Raw genomic sequence first — 24509 nt, forward strand, 5'->3', positions numbered from 1 at the left:
GATCCAGATTTTTTTTTTTTTTTTTTTTTTTTTTTTTTTTTTTTTTTGAGAAAGAGTCTTGCTCTGTCACCCAGGCCGGAGTGCAATGGCACGATCTCTGCTCACTGCAAACTCTGCCTCCTGGGTTCAAGCGATTCTCCTGCCTCAGCCTCCCGAGTAGCTGGGACTACAGGCACCTGCCGCCACCTGGCTAACTTTTGTATTTTTAGTACAGATGGGGTTTCACCATGTTGGCCAGGCTGGTCTCAAACTCCTGACCTCAAGTGATCTGCCAGCCTTGGCCTCCCAAAGTGCTGGGATTACAGGCGTGAGCCACTGCACCTGGCCTGATCTAAATAATTCTTAAGATCATCTCTAATTCTGAGATTCTGAGAAAGACCAAATGAATTATACAGTAAGGAGAAAGAACTGATTAAAAGCTTGCACATATCAGAAGTCACTTTTTTCAGACTCTTTATTTTTTCACAGCAAAATTTAAAAAGTAACCCCAGAAACGTAGTGCCTTGCTATCAATAGGATAGAAAGTAAATCCATGTCTTCTGATATCCCTAATAATTCCCTCGAAATTTCTAAGTGAAAATAAACCTCAAAGGAAAAAAAACCATTTGATTAAAAATTCTCTACATTAGAATCTCTGTGGTGTGGAGGAGAAAGTTACGTTCCTGACAGAAGTACACCTGTTGTGTTTCAAATAATTATGTGTCTAGACAAGTTTTAAAGAAGTCTTTGGAAAGGGATTACAAACCTCTATCATAGCCCTCAATTTAAAATTATTGTATACCAAATTTGAGTACCTCAATAATATTTGGGTGTCTAAAGCAAGCTGGTAGAATTTTGCAGGATAATTTTTAAATCTGGTCTATTTAAAGGCAATTCAAAATAAATACTTCCTCTGGAGAAAAGTAAGTGAACACTGAGAGAGAAACATAGCATTACTTCTTGGCCTTTTGGCTAAGCAAAAAAAGTAAGCATCATAGCCACAGATAGGGATAAAGTTAGAGCCTATATTATAGAGGTCAAATGAATTTCTCTCATGGGGATCTCTAGTCACAGGACAAACTACAACATTGTAGTACATTACATTTTGTATGTAAATACTTGGTAAATATTAATAGATATTACTTAGTACATCTTAGTACTAAGTACATTTTGATATTGCATTTTGTAACATATAAGCAATGTAATGAATATTTTATCATATAATCAATACAGCTATGGAAATAATTATATAAACAACCAAACATACAGACACAAAACTTCTCTTAAGTAACTCTCAAATAATTCCTACACAAATTCTTGACTGCAGCCTACTCAGATACCACACTGGATTCTCAAGATGAAAGGATGAATGGGCTTAAGGAAGCTCACAGCCAGTAGGTAAAAAAACAATGTAATGAATTACTTGCTAGTTATGTAGTTGCATTTATATATATCCTACCATTTTCACATTATATATGTATATAATTTTGTCATTTCTTGGTGGCATAATGAAAAAAAATTTTAAGAAAAAATTTTTTAGGTGTAATAATTATGAAAGTGTTATAAAGCTGATTTTATAGAGTTTAATTATATATATAGATCATTGCAATTTATACATAACTATGAAATAAAAGCATAATACTAAATTTAAACATGTTATTTTAGTATTACATATTTAATATTGATTGAAATTTAGGTATATATCAAATAAGACCAAAACAGCATTTGTGATATATTTTGGGACCTCCTATCTTTTATAGTTAATAAAGTAAAACTGTTCATGTTTATAATTTCCACATTTGTTTCTAAATAAAAGATGTTTCAAATTGTTACTTGCAAATGATTTTTAGCCATTCAAAATATAGGAAGCTCGTGAATATTTTTACTTTCTAGAAAAAGCCATATCCAATGTTCCAAATCATTAGGATTTCTGGTTTTAATACTGATTTTTAAAATACTAGTGATAGTTTGATATTCCACATAAAAAATCTTTATCAAATGAATCTTCTCTTCAGATCAAAGGAATACCTTCTTGTAGTAAATCTACAGTAATGTTTCTGTTTTCATTCTCATTGACACAGGATTTTAATAACAGAGTTCCCTGTGCTCCTTTCTATAATCAACACTCTATTGCAATATAAAATAACTAAATCAGGGCCTCCCATCAACATGCCATGGTACATAACGAGCTATGAAGAGTTTATAGTGGTGAGAGGAACTGAAACTTTCAACCTGGTGTATACAAAAATAATCATTTTCTATGTTTATGCTTTGATATGAGGAAGGATGGGAAGCATTGAATTAAGTAAAACTTGTCTAGAAATATAAATAATTTAAAGCCATAGAGGGTTCAAACCATTACAGAGTTCACAAAACCATATCCACATTTAAGAAATAAACCTCCTGGTGATGCAGTCCTGCTGAGAGCCACTGACTGTTGCACACTCACAGGATGACCTGCCAGCTCCCAAACTGTTCTGTTTTAACATGAAAATTTCTTTAAATAATATATTTTAAAATAGAAATAGAAATAGGCTACCTACTCTAGCAATGTTAACTTCCCAATCACCTCCTAAACCGTAGGGCCTCTCAAATCACCACTGTAGGGACACTTTGCAAAACTGTAAATTACAGCTGGAAAAAGGTGGGTATGTCTTTTCACTGTTTGATCCCTAGTCCCTGGCACACTGCCTACCACATAGGTGACATTCAGTAAATATTTCTTATATGATGTGTTTGACCTGGAGACTGAAGCAAGAGTTCACTAGAAATTGGAAGAGACGTGAAGAATGTAATGCTGAACTCTTATTTTGCTGATGAGGAAGTGGAGGAAAGGTGGTGTGACCTTCCTAGGACCAGAGCATAGTGTTGCTCTGGGAGAAGCATATTCTGGGGAACGTAACCACCCCAGTTCCTCTCTTCGTGTTCTAACAAAATACACAGAAATATAAAGTTTCTGATTCTGGGTTCCTCATTGGGTTGTATCCAGCATATCACTATTTGTATTATTTTAATTCAAAATATACTTTATTGTAAAGAAAAAAGGCAAGAAAATATTAATAGAATGAGTCAGATAAATTTTTGCCTTCCTTTCCCACACCTTAGAAACTTGAAATATTCTTTGAGCCTCAGTTTTCTTATTTATAAAATGGAAAAAAAATAACTACCTTGGAGAACTGATGGGAGTATAGGTGACTCTGTGTAGATAACTTTTATCACTATTCCTTGTTCATAATCAGCACTCAGCACATGGAATGAATTGACTGGATGAGGCAATGAATCACTATAATTTTGTACTGTGGATAGAAATTATGACTATCACTTTCTAGAAATACCTTTGAGAGTGTGAGATTTCCCTCCTTTACTTTTACAGTAAAGACACTACAATTTCTTTTCTTGAAAATACAGTGGCTATATGCTGGAATATTTGGCTATGAAAATACACAATTTGTTATTATTACTTCTAAACTCTACGATGATCTTTAAATCAATGACTCCGAGCCAAATTAGGGTTGCCAGATTTAGCAAATAAAGATACAAAATGCCTAGCAAAATTTGAATTTCAGATGAATAACAAATAATTTTTGTATAGTATATACTATGTAATATTTGCAACATGGTTACACTAAAAAATATTGTTTATTGTATGAGACATGCTTATAGAAAAGATGTACTGTTCACCTGAAATTCAAATATAACTGGGACCTGTAGGCATAGTAGGGTCTCTGGTATCTCTAAGCTGAAGACAAAAGGGAGCCTTGTAAATCACAAGTACCACTCCTTCCTTCTATAGATGAATAAATGAAGGCCCAGGGAAGTTGGTTACTTGGCCAAAGTAACCAAAGAAATGAGTGGCTGAGACAGAAATTGAACCAGGTCTATCAACAGCCCATCTGGAACTTGCTCCTTGCACACAATTGCAAAGATGTCCCTGTCATGACCATCAGAAATTCTTAGGGATTTGCAATGTGAAATTCCTTTGATATTTTGGTTGTTCTTTAAAAAAAAAAAAGTCAAACAAAACAAGAGTAATAAACCTCTTATTCATTCAGGCTCCAACATGGTCTTCATTGCCTTTAAAAGCTAAACTGACACTTCCTGATCCTCTCTCCATAAATACAACACCTGGCAAGAACAAGGAACAACAACACACCATCACAGCTCCCGTCCTCCAGCCCACCTTCATCTTCTTCCCCGTAACAATTTGTTTTTACCTTTCTGACTTGTCTGAGGGTAGCAGAATAATGATGCAAATGTGGTTTTGTGGGTGGTGTCTGCTGGACACTGGAATTGTTTACCCTTGTCATAAATAGCTGTCTTCAGGGACACACCCAGACACTGAGTCTGCTTTACCAACCTCACAAACATAGACAAATCTCAAACCCCTGGACTGAGGACAGCCCACTAGAAACACAAGGATAAAGTCTCTGGTTACAATCCATGCATTTTAACAATAACATCCTAACCAGAATAAACACTAAGAGGAAAGTAAATACAGTAGAGCAGTGAATAAGATGAGCTTTGAGATAAAATAGGCCTGGGTTTGAATCTCAGATCTGCCACTTACAGTTATGTGACCTCTGTGAATTCCATCTCTTAAGTGGAGAAGAATCCCACCTACTTTCTTCAAAACTCATAGGCACTGTGAAGGGCCAAGATGAATGACTTAAAGATTTTTTTTTTTTTTTTTTTTTTCAGAAAACATACCTTGGTCATCTTTAGCCCAGGAGGGAGTTTTGCTTTTAAATTTTGAGTTTAGGTGGAGATAAAAAGAGCTTTGGTGTGAAAATTGTATACTCAATTTGGAATTGTGCACTTTAAAAGTGTGCAGTTTATTAAATGTATTATAAATTTACCCTAATAAGCTTTATAAAACAAATGAATAGATTGGAAAGCAGAGTAAGGTGGTTTGGCCAGTGTCACACAGCTATCTAGTAAGTGGAAACAGCTTGGGAGAGGGCAAAGTTGAGCTTTATGAAGGAACAAGGAACTCAAGGAAACTGAAGAAAGCTGGAGAAAGTAACTGGGTGTTCAGGTAGGCCAGAATGAGATCTACTTTAACCACAGCAGACTATGAAGCAAGCAGGCTCTGCAGTCCATAGAGCCTGACTTCAGTCCATGAGAACATGCCAGTCCAAGCTGGCATGGGTCTCAGTAGAAGCCCTGTCCACCCAAAATCTATTTGAAAATGCCTCTGAAGCCGAAGTTATTATTTTATCAACAGATTGCAATTAGATCACTCCTTAGAAAAGGTAAAAAAAAAAAAAAAAAAAAAAAATTCTACGAGGTCAAAGAGCGTCCAAGGCATATTTAAATAACACATAACATTCTGTCTGGTCAACCCACTGGAACATGACTATTTCAGAATTAACTCCTAACCAACATCAACGCCAAGCTCCTGCAAAAATGTTGTCACTGAGTAATTAACTGCTACTTAGTAAACTCTAGAAAATAATGTGTTTTAGATAGAGAATACCTTAGCAGGTAAAGTCAAAGCTGAAACAGCCCACAGATCAAAGGAGGAATTAAACAGATGTGTAAATTAATCTCTGAATTCCAAACACTCATGACCTGGAATACGTATAAAGCAAAACAGCCAGGAAATCACATCTCTTTCACTACATGGATGAGGTTTCCATCACAGTTCACAGCTCTTCCAGACTTGAGAGTTGAAGATTTTCACAGAGTATTACCTTCAGACTTCACCTTCTCTCTCAATAAGCTGTAGTGCAACAGAGCTGACACATTCAAAGGAAGGCCAAGTGTGTCTACTTGCAGTCATTGTCAAGGAGATGAGCATTAGATGTGGTAAGAGAAATATGAGAGAACAATTCAATTCTTTCTGGGTGGTAACTTCACTTTTATTTATATTCAATTAGTGCACAAACTCAAGAAACTACAATCCCCTTGTCTAAAGCTCAAAGTTCAGGCTTTAAGAAGGGGATATGTATTTGGCTTATACCACATTTAACCCTCTATTTACAGTGCAAGTCATTTCTTTTTTACTTAGATGTGGCTAACATAAACAAAAAATACCATTGTCCTAGACCATTCTTAATTAAATTCAACAAATATGTATTGAGAACTAAATATAGCCATGTGGTTAGTTGGGCTGCAGAGAACGCAAAGAACAGAAAAACACCATCCCGGTCCTCAAAGTACCTACCATGGAGTCATCTTTTGATTAATTTTAACTACGTATTCATGCTACTAGACAAAACAATTGTTTTGTGTGTGTACAAATTCTGCAAACCTATTTCTGGTCTTGAGTCATGTTTTTCTTTCCCATATCCAAAAACAATCTGGAAAACTGTTTGTCTAATATCTCTCTTTAAATTAACTTGCCTTATGTATTAATTAAACTTAAGTAAGAAGAAATTAAGCTACATAAGTATATTTTTTTGGAATCACCTTAATCATAAGTGTCCATAAAATCGTGAGGTTTAATGTACAGGTTATATTTTTCAAAACACACATTAAAAGAAATACTTATCTATTAACATAAATACTTGGTATGTACTACCTAAAATCACATTGGGAAACGTGGCTTTCATCCTCTGTCATAGTCAAACCCTTTCCTCTACCTTTCAAAATTCCACCCTAACAGGTAATTCCTCATATCCCAGCACTCCTAGTTGATGATCCTTTCTTTCAATTAACCAAGAAAATCAAGTCTCTCACACACGAGCTTCCTCATTACTTCAACATTCCATCACTTTCTCTTATTTTTACGATTATTTTCTTCTGAGATATCCACACTAGTCTCCTCTGATAACCCTTTTACCTTTATTCCAGATTTCATCTTCTGACAACTCAATGACTTCCTTTATTAATACTTATTTATTTTGACTTCAACTGATTTCTCTTCTTTGGTCCCTTTGCCTTTGTTTACATATATTTAGTTTAAAAATATTCATTATCTGCTACATGTCAGAGACTGTGCAAGGATTCTAGGGATGTGGACAAGAGAGACAAAGAAAGTCACAAACCTCAAGGAGTTTACTGGTGTCTAAAGAGGCAGGCCTGCCCTAAGTCATCCCATAGTGTGATAGGTGCTGTGTTAATGTAAATGCAAGAGTCTCCAGGGAGGGAACACAATTAGAACTTGAAGTCAAAATTGGAAAGGATTTCCCCCAGGGGAGGGAATAAAACTTCGTTTTATTATACTTCTCAGATAATTGTGTGTTTTTTTTTTTTTTTTTACAAATTCAAGGTTTGTGGCCACCCTGCCTCAAGCAAATCTATAGGCACCATTTTTTCCAACAGCATGTGCTCACTTCATGTCTCTGCATCACATTTTGGTAATTCTCATAATATTTCAAACTTTGTCATTTTTATTATATCTGTTGTGGTGGTCTGTGATCATAAATATCACCACTGTAATTGTTTTGGGGTGCCACAAATTATACCCATATAAGATGATAAACTTAATTGGTAAATTAAGCTTTTGTTCTGACTGTTCCACCAACTGGCCATTCCCCTATCTCTCTCTCTCTCCTCAGTCTTCTCTGTTCCCTGAAACAAAACACTATTAAAATTAGGTCAAGTAATAATTCTATAATGGCCTCTAAGTGTTCAAATGAAAGGAAGAGTTGTACTTTTCTCACCTTAAATCAAAGTCAGAAATGATTATGCTTAGTGAGGAAGACATGTTGAAAGTCAAGACAGGTCTAAAGCTAGGCCTTTTATACCAGCCCATTAGCTAAATTGTGAATGCAAAGGAAAAGTTTTTGATGGAAACTGAAAGTGCTACTACAGTGAATACATGAATGACCAGAGACCAAAACATTTGCTGATATGCAGAAAGTTTTAATGATCAGGTAAGATGATCAAACCAGCCACAACATTCCCTTAAGTCAAACACTAATCCAGAGCAGCACTCTAACTCTCTTCAATTTTATGAAGGCTAAAAGAAGTGAGGAAGCTGCAGTAGAAAAGCTGGAAGCTAGCTGAGTTCATGAGATTGAAGGAGAGAAGCCTTCTCCATAACATGAAAGTCCAAGATGAAGCAGCAAGTGCTGATGGAGAAGCCACAGAAAGTGATCTAGAAGATCTAAGCTCAGATAATTAATGAAGGTGGCTACACTAAACAACAGATTTTCAATGTAGATGAAATGCCTTTTTATTGGCAGAAGATGCCATCTAGGACTTTGCTAGCTAGAATGGAGAAGTCAATGCCTGGCTTCAAAGCTTCAAAGGACAAGCTGACTCTCTTGTTAGGGGCTAATGCAGCTGGTGACTTTAAGTTGAGGCCAATGCTCATTTACCATTCTAACAATTCTAGGGCCCTTAAGAATAATGCCTGTGCTCTGTATATGGAACCAGAAAGCCTGGATGACAAAACATGTATTTACAGAATAGTTTACTGAGTATTTTATGCTCATTGTTGAGATCCACTGCTCAGAAAAAGAAAAAAAAAAATCCTTTCAAAACATTACTGTTCATTGACAATGCACCAAGTCAACCAAGAGCTCTGAGATGCACAAGAGATTAATGCTGTTTTCATGCTTGCTAACATAATATCCATTCTACAGCCCATGGATCAAAGAGTAATTTTGACTTTCAACTCTTATTATGTAAGCTATACGATTTGTGAGGCTACCGCTGCCATAGGTAGAGATTCCTCTGATATGCCTGGACAAAGTCAATTGAAAACTTTCTGGAAAGGATTCACCACTTTAGATGCCTTGAGAACATTTGTGATTCACAGCAGGAGGTCAAAATATTAACATCAACAGGAGTTGAGAAGAAGTTGATTCCAACCCTCATAGATGACTTGGAGAGATTCAAAGTTCCAGTGCAGGAAGTAACTGCAGACGTGGTAGAAATAGCACGAGAACTAGAATTAAAAGTAGAGTCTGAAGAGGGACTGAATTGCTACAAGGTCTTGATAAAATGTAAATGGATGAGAAGCTGCTTCTTATGAATGAGCAAAGAAGGTGGTTTCCTGAGATGGAATCTACTCCTGGTGAAGATGCTATGAACATAGTTGAAATGAAAATAAAACATTCAGAATACTACACAAACTTAGCTGATAAAGTAGCAGGGTTTAAAAGTATTGACTCCAATTTTGGAAAAAGTTCTACTGTAGGTAAAATGCTATCAGACAGCATCACATGCTACAGAGCAATCCTTCACAAAAGGTCTGAACACAGTGACATATGCCTGTAATCCCAGCTACTCGAGAGGCTGAGGTATGAGGATTTCCTGAGGCCAGGAGTTTGAGACCAGCCTGGGCAACATAGTGAGACTCCTTAAAAAAAAAAAAAAAAAAAAAAAACTTTCACGAAAGGAAGAGTCAATCAATGCAGCAAACTTCATTATTGTCATTTTTAAGAAATTGCAAGAACCACCCCCAAACTCCAGCAAACCACCACCCTAATCAATTAGCAGCCATCAACATGGAGGCAAGACCCTCCTCCAGCAAAAAGTACAACTTGCAGAAGGCTCAGATGATCATTTGCACTTTTTAGCAATAAGGTATTTCTAATCACAATATGCACATTGTTACTTTAGATATTATATTATTGCATACTTAATAGGCTTTGATATGCATTGGGAATCCAAAATAAATTGTGTGACTTGCTTTATTGCAATATTCACTTTATTAGAGAGGCTTGGAATCAAACCTACAATAGAACCCATGATATCTCCAAGATATGCCTGTAATGCCTAAGTTTAAATCACAAATCTTATACATTTGCTGGTTCTGTGACCCAACGAGCTTATTTGGTCATCCATAGAAGGGGATCAACTATCTATTGTAACTGGCTGTAATGAGTAAGGAGACAGCATGTACCAATGAGTCAGGCCCTCTAGTCAGTAAGCCTGGATTCAAATGCCAACTCTACCAATCTATGTCCTTGGGAAGGTTACTTTACAACTCTGTGTTGGATTTTTATCAATAAAATGAGGATAAATAATATCAATCTAATACGGTTGATATGAGTAAATAATCCTTGAAAATCATTAATTAATTAGTAAGCATTCAATAAATATTACTCTATTATCAGAAGGCTTTTAAAATCTCAAAATCTGTATGTAAATCCTGCTAAGTAAACAATATTAAGATAAATGAAATTCTTGTCATTTATAATTCTTCATTCTATCATTCATAACTTACAGTAGATCCCATCTATGAAGTGAATTAAGTAGGAAAGATAAAGATAAAACTTCAAAAGTATCAAATTGGCAAAGTAAAATAATTTAAATTTAAAAAACAATTTGATTTTTTTCAAAAATCTACCACATTCTCATCTAATATGAGTTGAATTGAGCCTATCCAAAATTTATATGTTGAAGCCCTAACTCGGAGTACCTCCGAGTATGACCATATTTGGACAGGGGTTCATAGTGGATATAATTAATTGAGGATGAGGTAATACTGGATTGGGGTGAACTCCTAATCCAGTCTGACTGGTTGTCATATAAAACAAGGAAATGTGCAGACAGACACACACACAGAGAAAGTCAGGTAAAGGTGAAGGCAGAGGTTGGGGTGACTTCTACAGGCCAAGGAACACCAAAGATTGACAGCAAACCACCAGAAGCTAAGTGAGACATGGGACAGAATCTTCATCTCTGCTTCAGAAGGAACCAACCCTGCTGACACTGTGATTTCAGACCTCCAGCCTCCAGAACTGTGAGACTACATTTCTGTTGTGTAAGTCACCCAGTGTGTGGTACTTTGTTACACATTCCTAGAAAAGAAATACAGCATTTGACAGACTTTGTTTCTTTCGAGTCAGAATGTAGATCTCAGTAACACATGTACCAATTCCTGAAACATATACTTAAATTTCAGTATGAATCACACAGTTGGTCATATACCAACATCTATTCTCTACCTCTTTGTGTAATAAATCTCTTTTCCATCTACATTATCGGCTCCTTAAGAAAATAATGTATTCATTTATTAATTTGATAATTAGTATCTAGTTAAGCCCTACTAAATGAAAGACAAAAAAACACAAGTTTCTGCTCTCTAGGAATTCACAACCTATAAGTCAAATCCTAAGTACGTAAAGAACCGACGTAAAGGAGGTTGGTAGAAGCATTTCCAAGGCACAACAGCAAAGCAAGTTTCACTCCCATGGCTGTCAACGGGTCATCCCTTACACTTTGGCTTCTCGTGGAAAAATCCTGTGTTCTTCCAAGGACTAGTTATCTTCTTCCTTGGCCCTGACATCTACTTCCCTTCTTTCAGTTTCAGCACAAGTTGACACTGGAAGTCAGTCCACTGTAATTATAACAATCCTTTTTTCCTCCCAGAATAAGCAAATGGTAGGCACTCCCATAGGCAGGAATATAGGCCTATATGGACAAGGCCTATTTGGAGAATCCTCCCTAATGCCCACGATTCTAGTGTTTTCTGACTCTGTCCTACCAACCAGGAACACCTGCCAGGAAAGACTTTAAACTCATCTTTTGCACTAAAGGATTCTTGCAGAAGCTAGGCCAAAACAGACTTTCATCAGCAAGGCTATGAATGCAGAATCCCAAGGTGGTTTGGAAAAAGTGGTAGAGGAAGTATAGGATTTGAGGCTCATAATCTGAAGGAACTGTAGCCTTTGTAGCCCTTGTGAACATCTTTGTGGATTTTCTGTCATGAGCCAAGACAAGTCCCACCTCTGTTTCATAGTCCCTGTCTCACCACTTTATTATTCAAAATTTTCTCTAGTCCTAGTTCTTCCTACTTTCCCTTCTTCCTAAACACATCCCACCTTCTGTCTTTACTGTCCTTGCTTCTTTTCCTCAGTGTTAAGGCACAGGGTTATATGCTCAATTCAACAAGTGTTTACTGAATGCCAATTGTGTTGTAGACCTTGTGCTGGTGGCTTTCCTATGCATTTTCTCAAGTAATCTACACACCTACCATTACTGTTATTAGGTAAAGAAGGCTTGGTAAATCTAAATCCCCCGGCTAGGATTACATCCCTAGATTTGTATGACCTCAAAGCCCATCCCATTTCTTAAAGGCCTTGAAAATAAGAGTTCATAATGATGACATCATCATCTGTTTATACTTCCATACAGACAAGCCAGTCCACCTATTTCTTTAAAGAAAATGAAACAAAACAAAATAAACACAACTTAAACTCAACCACAAGGGTGGTTAGGATGCCAAATAACTCTTTAGTCTAAGAGTGACATGGCATCCACAAACACTCTTTAGTCTAAGAGTCTTAATCTATAAAACCTATTCATTATATATGTGGAAGTGTATGCATGGGCCAGAGTGTTTTCAAAGCATCAGAACTTAATACAAAAACACTACAAAGCTCATTGTAACACTAGTGTCATGGAAAATGATTCATAATACACAATGTGAGGTTTCCACATTGGGGTGATTTCAATGCAGTTTATGACATAAGAGGTAGCAGAGGGAGACAGGAAAGGGCTTGCCTGAACCTACAGGCCAACAAAAGCCAGGCAATATGTGGCACTATAGCACTTTCTAAAACATCCTGGCCTCTGCTTATTCTAAGAAAAAAAAAAAAATCCCTGGCAAAGGGGAACCCTCTTCTCTGCTTGATTTCTACTAACCAAAGATGTCACTGTCCAGTGATATAAAGAAATTCTGTCCCTAGGGCATAAATAAATATCCAACACCTATAGTTCATGGGTGTAGAAGAGCCTGAGAGGCCTGGAATCGATCCAATCCATTTTAACTAGCAAGAAACTACCTGGTAATACCTTGTTTGTATTTCTAGGAGGAGGAACACAAGAAACACTTATTTCATTCCACACAATAATTCACCCCAATCAGAGAGAGCACAGCAAGGGCAACAGCATCTCCCAGCTGCTGATTGCATCAAAGGCTTGCAGCACAAATTCAATTTTATGATGTTAATCTTAGCCTGCCACTCAGAAATTTTCTCTGAGGGATATGATTTTTCTCTGGATTTCATTTTAAGAATGATTTTCTTCATCCACAATCAATAAAGATATGTTTTCATCAAAAGACTCTATCTTGGTAGAATTCAATTGGCTATTTCAACTCCTTTTGGTGACACAATATTAATTAAAATAGTTTATGTTGCACCTCAACTGGAAAAAGAGGCAGTGAAAATAGCAGCTACTCAGAACACATGTTCTATATACATCAACATGGAAGGCAGAAAATAATTTTCTCCTTCCCCAGGCGACAGCTATTAGCTATTCAAGAGAGTTGCTCTAAATTGGTTTATCTCTGTGATCTCAATGGAAAAAAGAATGAAGTCCTTCCTGTTTACATTTTTTTGTTCAATAGGAAATCAAAATGCATATAAAGAAGATACTTTAAATGCTTACATCCCAGTTCCTCAAGAAGAGGAGAAATAATTATCAGTGTGCCTATGTGGCATAACGGGTTAGTAGGGATCACATTTGTTATTTCCCTTAACCAAAAATTGATGATGCTATTACAAATTCTTTTTATTTTCAATTTTAAATAATAATTACAGGTAAATACATTGTATTTCTCAAAAGCAGGCATATAGATTCTCAAAAGCAGGCATATAGAATTAGCACAGGGTTTTGCACATTTAAGAAAGAGGAGAAAACTATGCAACGCATTACAGAAAATAAAGCAATTTTGTTTTAACAGTGGTTTGGGAAGTGGCAGTTAATTCATTTAACACAGATTTATGAAGCACCTACTGTGTTCTTGACTCTGTTCTCCTCTTGAGAACGAGATGAAGGCCCCACTTCCTGTCCCATGATGCTGATAGATCATGGGGCCTCCATTACTGCAGAGAGAGAAAGGGTAGGCCTGGTTCCCACAAAGCAGGTAGAGAGTGCAGCAGAGGCTGCACTTAACCCTGCTGGGAGGAGATCAAGAAGAGTTTCTCCAAGGAAGTCCAATTACTGAAACATTCAGCTGGCAATTTACATATGCCGTCTAATAAAGTGGGGTGCATAGCTCAGTCTCTAATAGAAAAGGTAGTCTCTATCAACCACACCTTCTCACTTCCCCATTCTGAAATTCATGATTCCTCTTAACATAAGAAAGTGGTAACAAAAAGTAGGGGTACTGATACCCTAAGGAGAATATGGATTTCACAGGGCTTTGGGTAGATATCACTCAACAGTGCATTTATTCAAAGAATGACTTTAATTTGTGACTGTTCAAAGCATACTTTTTACTGGATTTATATTTAAAACAAAGAAAATCATCACATTAAGGAACAGCATGGAAATTTACAGACATCTAGTTCAAGTCCCTATTTTACAAATTAAAAAAGCAACATAAAGGTACACTGACTTGGTTAAAAGCAGAGAGTGAACCAGAATTTAGATTTGTCTAGATATTTGACCAGATATAACAAGCCCTAGACAGAGAGATTACACTGTTCTCCAAAAAGTCTATGTAAATGTGTACACTGATGCTGGGGAAAAAAAATTGGTTAATAAAAGAAGAAAGCTCCCAGCAGCATCAGAATCACCTGTGAGGCTTATTAAAATGCAGATTCCTAGGCCCCACACTGGATGAAATGAATCAGAGCTTTTAAGGGATAAAGTGCAAGAATCTGAATTTAAACTAGTTCTCCAAAGTAATTCTTATTCAAATTAGAGTCTAAGGAACTTGAATCTATCTCGGCATCCCCATCCACATGTATAACACAATCAATGAAATACTCAAATTAATTAATGAATTGAAGCAAAATATACTGAATGAATGAATGACCAAAAAGAACAATTCCCACAAAAAGCTCTTACTCATGATAGGTCTTCATGATCTAGGAAGAACCCATCCCTGGCCTGATCTGGGCCTTCCATAGCCAACAGGCCTACCCAGGCACCCTAACCTCAAATGACCAAAGCCTAAAGTACTTAAATTCTCTTACTGTCTACTACTGCCTACATGGAATGTAGAATTTTTCCATTGTTGAGGGCATTGCAAAAACACTGCATAAGGTCTTCTCTTTGAAATCCATGTAGAGAAAATGACCTAAAGGAGAAAACTCTAAGTATTTAATTATTCAGCAAATTGGCACAATCTTTGCAAGAGGAAAAACTCATGCGTGATCAAGTTGGAATTTTGAGGCAAGTTCTTCCAAATATAGAAGGATTTTAAAAGCTAACAATACTAAAGGAAAATCACAAAAGTGTAAAATTCTATAACAAATTCCTTCCAAAATGTTCAGTTTGCATGTTAGTGCCCCAAAGTAATGAATCAGTTTTTACTATACCCTCCACATGAAAATGTTTTCTAAGAGTCAGTTCAATAGCTCAAACTGAAGCAATGGCTGGGGCAGGAAACATGGCCCAAAAAAATGGCCACAGTTCTTACCATGTAAATGTAAGAATGTGGACTTATCCAGCAAGAGAACAACTCAAAGACAGAGGAACTCCTTTCACAGAGCCTGGCCCCAAAACATAGGCTAACAACATAGCCTTAGTAAAAAGAAAGTTTACAGTGGTTGGAAAAAAAGCTTAGTGGTGGTGGAAGCATAAAATCTCATATTTCATTCTAAACAACAAGAACAGTTAAAACGTTTCTTGGCCTGCTTTTGTAATATGCATGAAAGGCTTAAATCCCATCTCGATTTAGAGTAGTGTTCCCCTGTCTCTAAACAAGAGAATGAGAGGGATGGAAGGCACAACTTTGGTTGCACCAGGTAGGTTAGTGTTTTATATACAACTAAGTCTTCCAACTGTGTTGTGAGCTAGATACTCTTATAGGCTAGGCTTGAAGATTAAATCACTACCTAATAATGTAAAATAATAATAAGATCTCCATTTTACACATGAGGAAACTATAGCTCAGAGGTCAATTTGCTAAGGTCCCATAGTCAGTAAAAGATGGGACACAGTTTGCCATGATTTGCAGTTGTCATGTTCTCTCTCCCCAGCATACCTTAACATAAACTGCCTTAACCTGAAGTGCTTTTTCTCAGTACTTACACCTGGCAAACGTCCACAAAACTGGAAATTTCAAAACTAGAACTAAATTTTCACTGCTTTGAGCTTGCCCTGGTGGATATTTAGCACTCCTCAACTCTCAGCCTCCCCTTTGCTACTTTTATCAGAGCACTTATTACTCTGCTCTAATTATTCCTGCTACCTGAACTATTCCATGAATGTATGCTTAGAGGGCAGGAGGCCAGGGAGGGGGTGGGGGGGGTTCTTTTTCTCTTTTGCACTCTGCTGGCAGCGAGCTTTACATATAACAATACATCAAAAATGTTGAAAGGGAAGTCAGAGAATTAACGTATTCGTTATGCATGAATATGGTATGGCTTCAAGAGCTGCCTCTCTTCGCTCCTCCTTCTTGTCCCAGACAAGTCAGTTTGTAAATGTTCATCTTGAGAGTAACTCTGAAGTACACACAAAGAGCAAAAGACAGACGGAAAAAAAATATCCTTGGCTATAGATGTGCGTTCTCATTTATACTAAAGCGATCTAAAATCATATGAGCTTTCAGGGCTAATATGGTTTGGCTTCATCCCCACCCAAATCTCATCTTCAATTGTAGTTCCCATAATCCCCACATGTGGTGGGAGGGACCCAGTGGGAGGTAATTGAATCATGGGGATGGTTTCCCCCATGCTGTTCCCGTGAGAGTAACTTCTCGGGAGATCGCATGTTTTCATAAGGCGCTTCCCCCTTTGCTCGGCACTCATTCTGTCTCCTGCCACCCTTTAAAGAGGTGCCTTCCGCCATGATTGTAAGATTCCTGAGGGGTCCCCAGCCATGTGGAAATGTGAGTCAGTTAAACCTCTTTTCTTTATAAATTACCCAGTCTTAGAGCAGTGTCCTTAGAGCAGTATGAGAAACGACTAACACATGGGCCCTCACAACTCACTGCCCACTCACAAGCAACCAAATGTCAATTAACCAAAAAGTTGACTGGTTCAGTAAATTACATCTCCCTCATCCTGTACTTGCTTATTGTTTTAAACACTTACTGTGTAGGGCTTTGCATTTCTCCCAGTTAAATTTCAAATTTGTTAAAAAAAAAAAAAGAGAGAGAGAGAAAGGAAAAGTCAGTGTCAAAGCAAACAATTGCTACCGTTTACTGACTATATGTTAAACTGTAGATACTGTGCTGCTTACATTATGGGCATTGCTTCATGCGGTCCTCATAATATCAATATGCATTATTATCACTATTCTAAACATGAAGAAAATGAGTCTTAGAAAACATAAGTAACTTGCCTAAGGTCAGAGCTAGGAAACAAACAGATCCATCAGTCTATGAAAAACTCACAGTCTTAATCACTGCACTATACTGGTTAGGTGGGGCAAAGGTGGTGGTCAGCATGTGAGGACACCCTCTGGAAATGAGAGCAAATTCTAGAATCAGTGTTCCCCTACAGCAATGATACCTAGCTCTGTAAATGAAAATTTGCATTTTTTAGGAAAGTTCAAAGGGGTCCAAATGTCTTTTTAGACTAAGGATAACTCTCTCATTTTGAAGATAAACATGACACATGTAAATTAAGAACTCCTGGGTTCCCAAAATAAATTAGGAAGAGGACTTGCAAGGACTTCAAAGCTGACCTGGGGCTAGACCTCAGTGCACAGATAGATACTTTTAGTCCAGGTCTCCACCACAGCTGTCTGCTTCCAATTCAGCCTACAGAAGAATTGAATCTAGAAAGCTTAACAACTGGGAAAAAATAACCATACATACTGAAAAGGCCTCCAGAAAGGTGCCTTTTATGATGTACTGATAGAATTATTCCTAAAGGGCCGGGCACGGTGGCTCATGCCTGTAATCCCAACACTTTGGGAGGCCGAGGCAGGTGGATCACTTGAGATCAGGAGTTCGAGACCAGCCTGGTCAACATGGTAAAACACCATCTCTACTAAAAATACAAAAATTAGCCAGGCATGTTGGCGGGCACCTGTAACCCCAGCTACTGGAGAGGCTGAGTTAGGAGAATCGCTTGAGTCTGGGGGCCGGAGGTTGCAGTGAGCTGAGACAGCACCACTGCACTCCTACTTGGGAGGCAGAGTGAGACTCCATCTCAACAACAACAACAACAAAAATTAAAAGAATTATTCATAAAGGATGCCCCCATTGTGAGCAACATTATTACTAACATTATTATTATTAAATAACAGAAATTTCGAGTGCGTGAATTGTCAAACTACAAAGATATCTGAATGCAACAAACTTGAAATCTTAAAATCTTACTGATACCATTACTTTCAAGGTTCCTTTAAATTATTTCACAAGTCAAATGCACTCTTCTATTCCAGGAGGCATGTGTAAACTAGAACATCAGATTTCTAAAGCATTCAGTTCATTGGGTAGACGGTTAAAGGAAGATTTTACACACAGGGAGAAACTTAAGAGCCCCTCCCCTCCTTCCCCTCCCCACTCCCCTTCCCCTTTCTCCCTCTCTCCACAGGGTCTTTCTCCCTCACCCAGGCTGGACTGCAGTGAAGCATGCAATCATCGCTCACTGCAACCTCAACCTCTCAGGCTCAAGTCATCCTACTGCCTCAGGCTCCCTAGTAGCTAGGATTATGTAGTAGACGGATGCACAGCACCACACCCAGCTGATTTTTGTAGAAATGAAGTTTTGCTATGTTGTAAAGGCTGGTCTGGAACTCCTGAGCTCAAGTGATCCACCCTCCTTGGCCTCCCACAGTGTTTGAATTACAGGCATGAGCCACAGCACCCAGCCTAGTTAATATTTTCTTGACAAAATACTTATAATTTTAAAATATCTTTTCCAAAAGAAGTGAAAGCATTGGAACGCAATATAGAATATTAATTTTTAGGTTAAAAAAATCACTTTACTAGACGCCTTCAAGGGCAGTTCCCCTTTCTCCTACAGTCTTGCGCATTCTTTACAGAAGACTCTACTGGCACATTTTAATATTGAAGGAATAAAAAAATACAAAGGAACAAGTGATGTTTACAAAAAAGCTGCACAAGACTAACTTAACCGCAACTACTTGCATGACAGAAGTGGTCGCTTTCCTTTTCACTGGTTTGTAAGTGGTGAGAGCTAAACAGGGAAGAAAAGAATGGCTCTTTGGCATGTGACAATGGGAAGGGCTGGAGGAAAACACTTCAGGTAAAAAGATCCCTAACAGGTGACCTAGTCTCCAATCGTTGACCTTGAACTCACTTAGCACAAAACTGGGGGCGGGGTGGGGGGGGGCGCAAAGACAAACGTACCTACGTTTTGTTTAACAGAACATCGTTAACTGTATTGAAATGGATACAAAAATGCTTTAATAAGTGAGGAAGATGGTATAAGGAAGCAAGCACCTGTTTCCGAAGGAAGTATTCCCAGTGCATCATGTTTTCCAGATTCTGTCAGTGAAGACAGTCCCCCCTTTATCTTCCTGCCTCTCATCCAGTCTTACAAGTGGCGAAAGTCTTGTCCCCGCAGTCTTTATTGCCGACTCTGCCGAAGTGGCAGAGCAAGGAAAGTTTTGCCAGCCTCCGTCCCCACAGCCCCAAGCTGTCACACCCCAGCAGGCTTAGACCCACCCGGTCGTTTTCCCTGACCCTGAACTGAACTCAGCTTTAACATTAATTCGACCTAAAATTAAAGTTTTACAAAATAAATAAATAAATAAAATTAATTCAATCGATTCCCGAGTTCCAAGAAATCATCCTAACAGTGAAAGGCAGGTCCCTAAAAGTATGTGGGGTAGACTCCTCCCAGGAGCACAGGTAGTGATACTGCCAGATGAGCGGCTTTGTTCACTCCTGATGCCACATCTGGAAAAGAGTTTGAAGAAGGACTTTTCCAATTTCCAAGTGCAAGAACTTAGAGCAAAAGGAAGGGGTTAGAGACAGCGCTGTGCACGCCCACCCTTTTTCTCCACCCAGCTATATCCAAGCGCGGGCCGTCCCCTCCTGCGCCGGACTCTGAGGGCGGGAAGGCGCGCCGCTGCACCAGCCAGGGGCAAACGAAGACCCCCAGTCTGGGACCCGGCAGCCCGACCTGAGCTCTGGGGGTGCCTGCCTTACCTAAGCCGAGGGGCGGCGGAGCGGCGGAGGCCTGGGCTGCGGACCGGCAGCTGGCGGGTCTCGCCCCTAGGGTCACCGGTCCCGGCCCCGGCCCCGCCCCCGCCCCGGTCAGCCCCGGCCGGCCCCGCCCCGGTCCTGCCCCCGCAGCGCGCGAACCCGGCTCGCTCTGGCCCCAGCCGCCCGAGGGCCGGGCGCACCCGCTCTCCCCTCCTGCAGCCGTGACCCGCCGCCTCCCTCCCTCCTTCTCTCACCTGCGGTGGCGGCTGGGAAAGGCTCGCCAGCAGCCTGCGGTTGCCTGTCCTCTCAGGGCTGGAGAGAGTTAGCGGGGATTAGATCAAAAGAGCCCAGATGACGTGAACTGTTGACCCCAGGCATTAGCAGAGACGAGGCCTCAACCTTTTTTGTTTGTTTTGTTTTGTTTTGTTTTGCTTTTTGTTTGTTTTTGGGGATACACAGTAGGTGTATATATTTATGGGGTATATGCCATATTTTGATACAGACAAACAATGTGTAATAATTACATCAGGGTAAATGAGGTTTCCATCACCTCAGCATTTATCCTTTGTGTTACAAACAATCCAATTGTACTTTCAGTTATTTTTTAACTGTACAATTATTATTGACTACATTCACCCTGTTGTGCCACCAAATAGTAGGTCTTATTCATTCTTTCTATTTTTTTCTACCCATTTACCATTCCCACCTCCCCCCACTCCCCCACCCACGACTACCCTTCACAGCCTTTGAGAACCATCGTCCTACTCTCTGTCTTCTATGAGTTCAATTGTTTTAATTTTTAGCTCCCACAAATAAGTGGAAACATGTGAAGTTTGTCTTTTTGTGCCTGACTTATTTCACTTAACATAATGATCTCCAGTTTCATCCATGTTGTTGTGAATGACAGGATCTCATTTTTTATGGCTGAATAGTACTCCACCCTGTATATGTACTACATTTTCCTTATGCGTTTATTGGTTGATGGACAACTTAGGTTGATTCAAAATCTTGGCTATTGTGAACAGTGCTGCAATAAACATGGGAGTGCAGATATTTCTTTGATACAGTGATTTTCTTTCTTTTGGATATATACCTAGAAACGGGATTGCTGGATCATGTGGTAGTTCTAGTTTTAGTTTCTTGAGAAAGCTCCAAACTATTCTCCATAGTGGAAGTACTGAGGAGCTTAAACAACTCAATAGGAAAAAATATAATAATTCAGTTTTAAAATGGGCAAAAGGCCGGGCACAATGGCTCACGTTTGTAATTCCAGCACTTTGGGAGGGCGAGGTGGGCAAATCACTTGAGGTCAGGAGTTCGAGACCAGCCTGGCCAATATGGTGAAACCCTGTCTCTACTAAAAGTACAAAAATTAGCTGAGCGTGGTGGTGTGTGCCTGTAGTCAATGCTACTCCAGAGACTGAGGCAGGAGAATCGCTTGAACCTGGGAATTGGAGGCTGCAGTGAGCTGAGATCACACCACTGCACTCCAACCTGGGTTACAGAGTGAAATTCCATCTCTAAATAAATAAATATAAAAATAGACAAAAGAACCAAAAAGACATTTTTCAAAAGAAGACGTACAAATGACAAACAGGGCGTATGAAAAGGTGCTCAACATCATTGATCATCAGAGAAATGCAAACCATAACTACAATATGATATCATCTTACCCAAATTCAAATGGCTCATATCTAAGACAGGCAATAACAAATGCTGGCAAGGATGTGGAGGGAAGGGAACCCTCATACACTGTTGGTGGCAATATAAATTAGTGCAACCACTATGGAGAGTAGTTTGAAGGGTCCTCAAAAAAATGAAAATAAAACTACCATATGATCCAGCAATTTCACTGCTGGGTATATACGCAAAAGAAATCAGTATACCCCAGATCTTTTGATAAGAGATGGAACGACGTTTTCCTCAAGACTGCGTGGGCATGGTGGCTCATGCCTGTAATCCCAGCGCTTTAGGAGGCTGAGGTGAATGGACTACTTGCTCCCAAAAGTTTGAGACCAGCCTGGACAATAGGAGGAGACCCCCATCTCCACAAAAAATACAAAAATTAGCCAGGCTTGGTGGCTGTGCACCTGTAGTACCAGTTCCTCTGGAGGTTGAGGCAGGAGGGTCACTTGAGTCTGCGAATTCAAGGCTGCAGCTAGCCCTGATTGTACCACTGCACTCCAGCCTGAGACACAGAGTGAGACTCTATCAAAAACAAACAACCAACCAACCAAAAGCAAAAAACCCACAAAACAAAAAATGCAGCCTCTGAATAGGGAAAAGACATTAAAAGTATCAAGAGTGGGTGAAAAATTCAACATTGAAACTAGCATCCTAGCCTGGATAGACTAAGTACCTGAACTGAATAACTGGGTGGGTTAGTAAAATGTGGGGTGGGGAGACACTGCTTTTTTTTTTTTTTTAAGTTTCTCAGTAACAAGACTTTGCCCTCCAAATCCTATTGACTCTTTAGTCTTGGATTCTAAGACTCCTGGAAGCAGGTTGGGAGAGATTTTAACTCCTTCTTTTATTCACTGATATCTGGTTTCCAAAATATTAAGGATATTTGGCCAGGCCCACGGAAGATCACTGGTTTTCCATCTCTTAAACTTTACATATCCTGGGCTGCATGCAATGTTTCCTACTAGAGCACTCCTCTCGCTTTCTGCATCCTCTGGGACTGGTTCATTTCTATTCTGGATTCTCACTTCCCTCCTGCAGGTTAGGTGTGCTTGCTACTCACTCCTAATGACCTTGCTTCCTCTGTCATTACACTTGTCACAACTGACTACCATTGCTTGTGCATTGGCCTCCCCTGCTTGACTGTAAGCTCTGTAAAGGCAGGGACACCAAGCACACAGGAGATACAGAATAAATGTTGCTGAATGATGTGCCTGTGACAGTCAATGGTTAAGGCACTCCCAGCCATCAACTCTTTAATGAATTTCCTTCACCAATCCTTTCCTTCTAAGTCTGCAGGTTCTTACATCAAAGTTAATATCCCCACATATCCCCTCATCCCCAAACCTTCATCCTACCTCTTGAGCAGAGCCTTCTCCATAGTCTTCATAGTCACAAGTGTAGAAAGAGGTCTAGACCTAGTTGCTCTTGTCTGAGCTGTGCTGTAGCTATCTTGATCTTAGAGACCCTCAATCTCGCTGTGTCTCAGATCAGGGCTGGTTTATCCATTAGGGACAGTGCCCAGGATCCATGATAATTTGGTGGCCCACACAATGGTGGCAGAGAGAAAAGAACAAAAGAACATTTAAGTCAAAGAAAGTCTTGTAATATATAATTTTAATGTATTGGTCTTTGTACCAATGTAGTCACTGACCATGTTAAACTTTACCCAAGTCCTGTGATCCTGGAAAACATGGAGGGTTAAAGGAAACCTCCCACCCATTCGTGTTCTAGGAAACAGCTTATACAAGGAAAGATCCTCCCCATGTGACTTCGATAAGACTTGCTGATGCCAACCTTGTTTTTTTTGTGACAAAGCTGAACATAGACGCTCCACCGTTCCATTCTTATGCATCATTAATGATTAGCTGAACTGCTTCACCCACTGACAAATATGGACAAAATATCTGCTACCTTGACTTGACCCAAGTTTAGTTAGAATTCTCTCTGTCCCCTGGCCCCTGAGCTTTGACCTGCCCTTTGCCTGAGCCATCATACAACCCATCCTTAAGAGCCCCTCCTGAAAATAGGGTGATCATAGGGTAGAATTTTCTCTTTTCTACCGTAAGATCATTCACCCTAACTCATTCCACTTTTTGACATCCTGTTTTTCCAGCATTGTTTATTCCTTCCTAGAAAAGAAAAGACCTTTTCTGCCTAACCTTTGAGAGGTTTGCATATCTCAGGATCAAAGTTTTCTTCCAATTGCGATAGTCCTCCTCCTCCTATTGAAAGTCACTTTCTCTCCATTGCAATACTGCTTTAGAATAGAAGTCTTTGCTTACCCAAGTCTATATTTTTAATTTGATATTGTAAGATATAATTTTTAATATTGTAAGATATAATTTTAATTATAAATGAAGAGGCCTTCCCAAAGCAAGAATGCCCATTAAAATCATAATGTGAACCTGCCTCGGATTCCTCACTGTTAAATGGAGAAGCTGAATTAGGTAGACCAAGATACCTTTTGCCAAAATTAATGAATTCAGAAGCACAATTATCTGCTCTTGGTTAGTCAGGAGGAAGCAACTGACAGAATGACACGCCCACCTCATTTGTTATACCATCTTATTCATTGCTACTTCTTTGACTGGACTCAGGGCTGTTCCTGTGCCTGGCTTTTGGGATAAAATGGAGGTCTCCAAGGCTTCATTTCTGAAAGTTCCAGCACACAAATAATACCTTTGATTGTGTACCAACCTATATGTATTTCTCAGGTCCTGACACAGTGGGTATTGGTTATAGCAATAGTTTGTCCCTTCCTCCCTTCATTTCTTATTTTCTTATTCATGTAGTATATGATATTATAACTGAAAAACCTCCATAAGTTCTAAAGTAAAAACAACATGATATGCAATTTGACACCTCGCCCATTCAGATGAAATTTCATAATTTCCCCACTTCTTTAAGAAGAGCTCACTTT

The 24509-nt window shown here is 39.0% G+C and overlaps 1 protein-coding gene across 1 annotated transcript in view; it reads right to left on the reverse strand.

Moving 5' to 3' along the window:
- Positions 1-19945, reverse strand: part of WDR72 (WD repeat domain 72) — a 244202-nt gene extending 224257 nt beyond the window's left edge. Inside the window, exon 1 of the mRNA XM_030931778.1 lies at positions 19907-19945. The gene's annotated coding sequence lies outside the window, so the exon portion shown is untranslated. The remainder of the gene's footprint in view (positions 1-19906) is intronic.
- Between the last annotated feature and the right edge of the window lie 4564 nt (positions 19946-24509).

Source organism: Rhinopithecus roxellana, chromosome 5 (assembly GCF_007565055.1).
Source record: "Rhinopithecus roxellana isolate Shanxi Qingling chromosome 5, ASM756505v1, whole genome shotgun sequence".
Taxonomy (NCBI): domain Eukaryota; kingdom Metazoa; phylum Chordata; class Mammalia; order Primates; family Cercopithecidae; genus Rhinopithecus; species Rhinopithecus roxellana.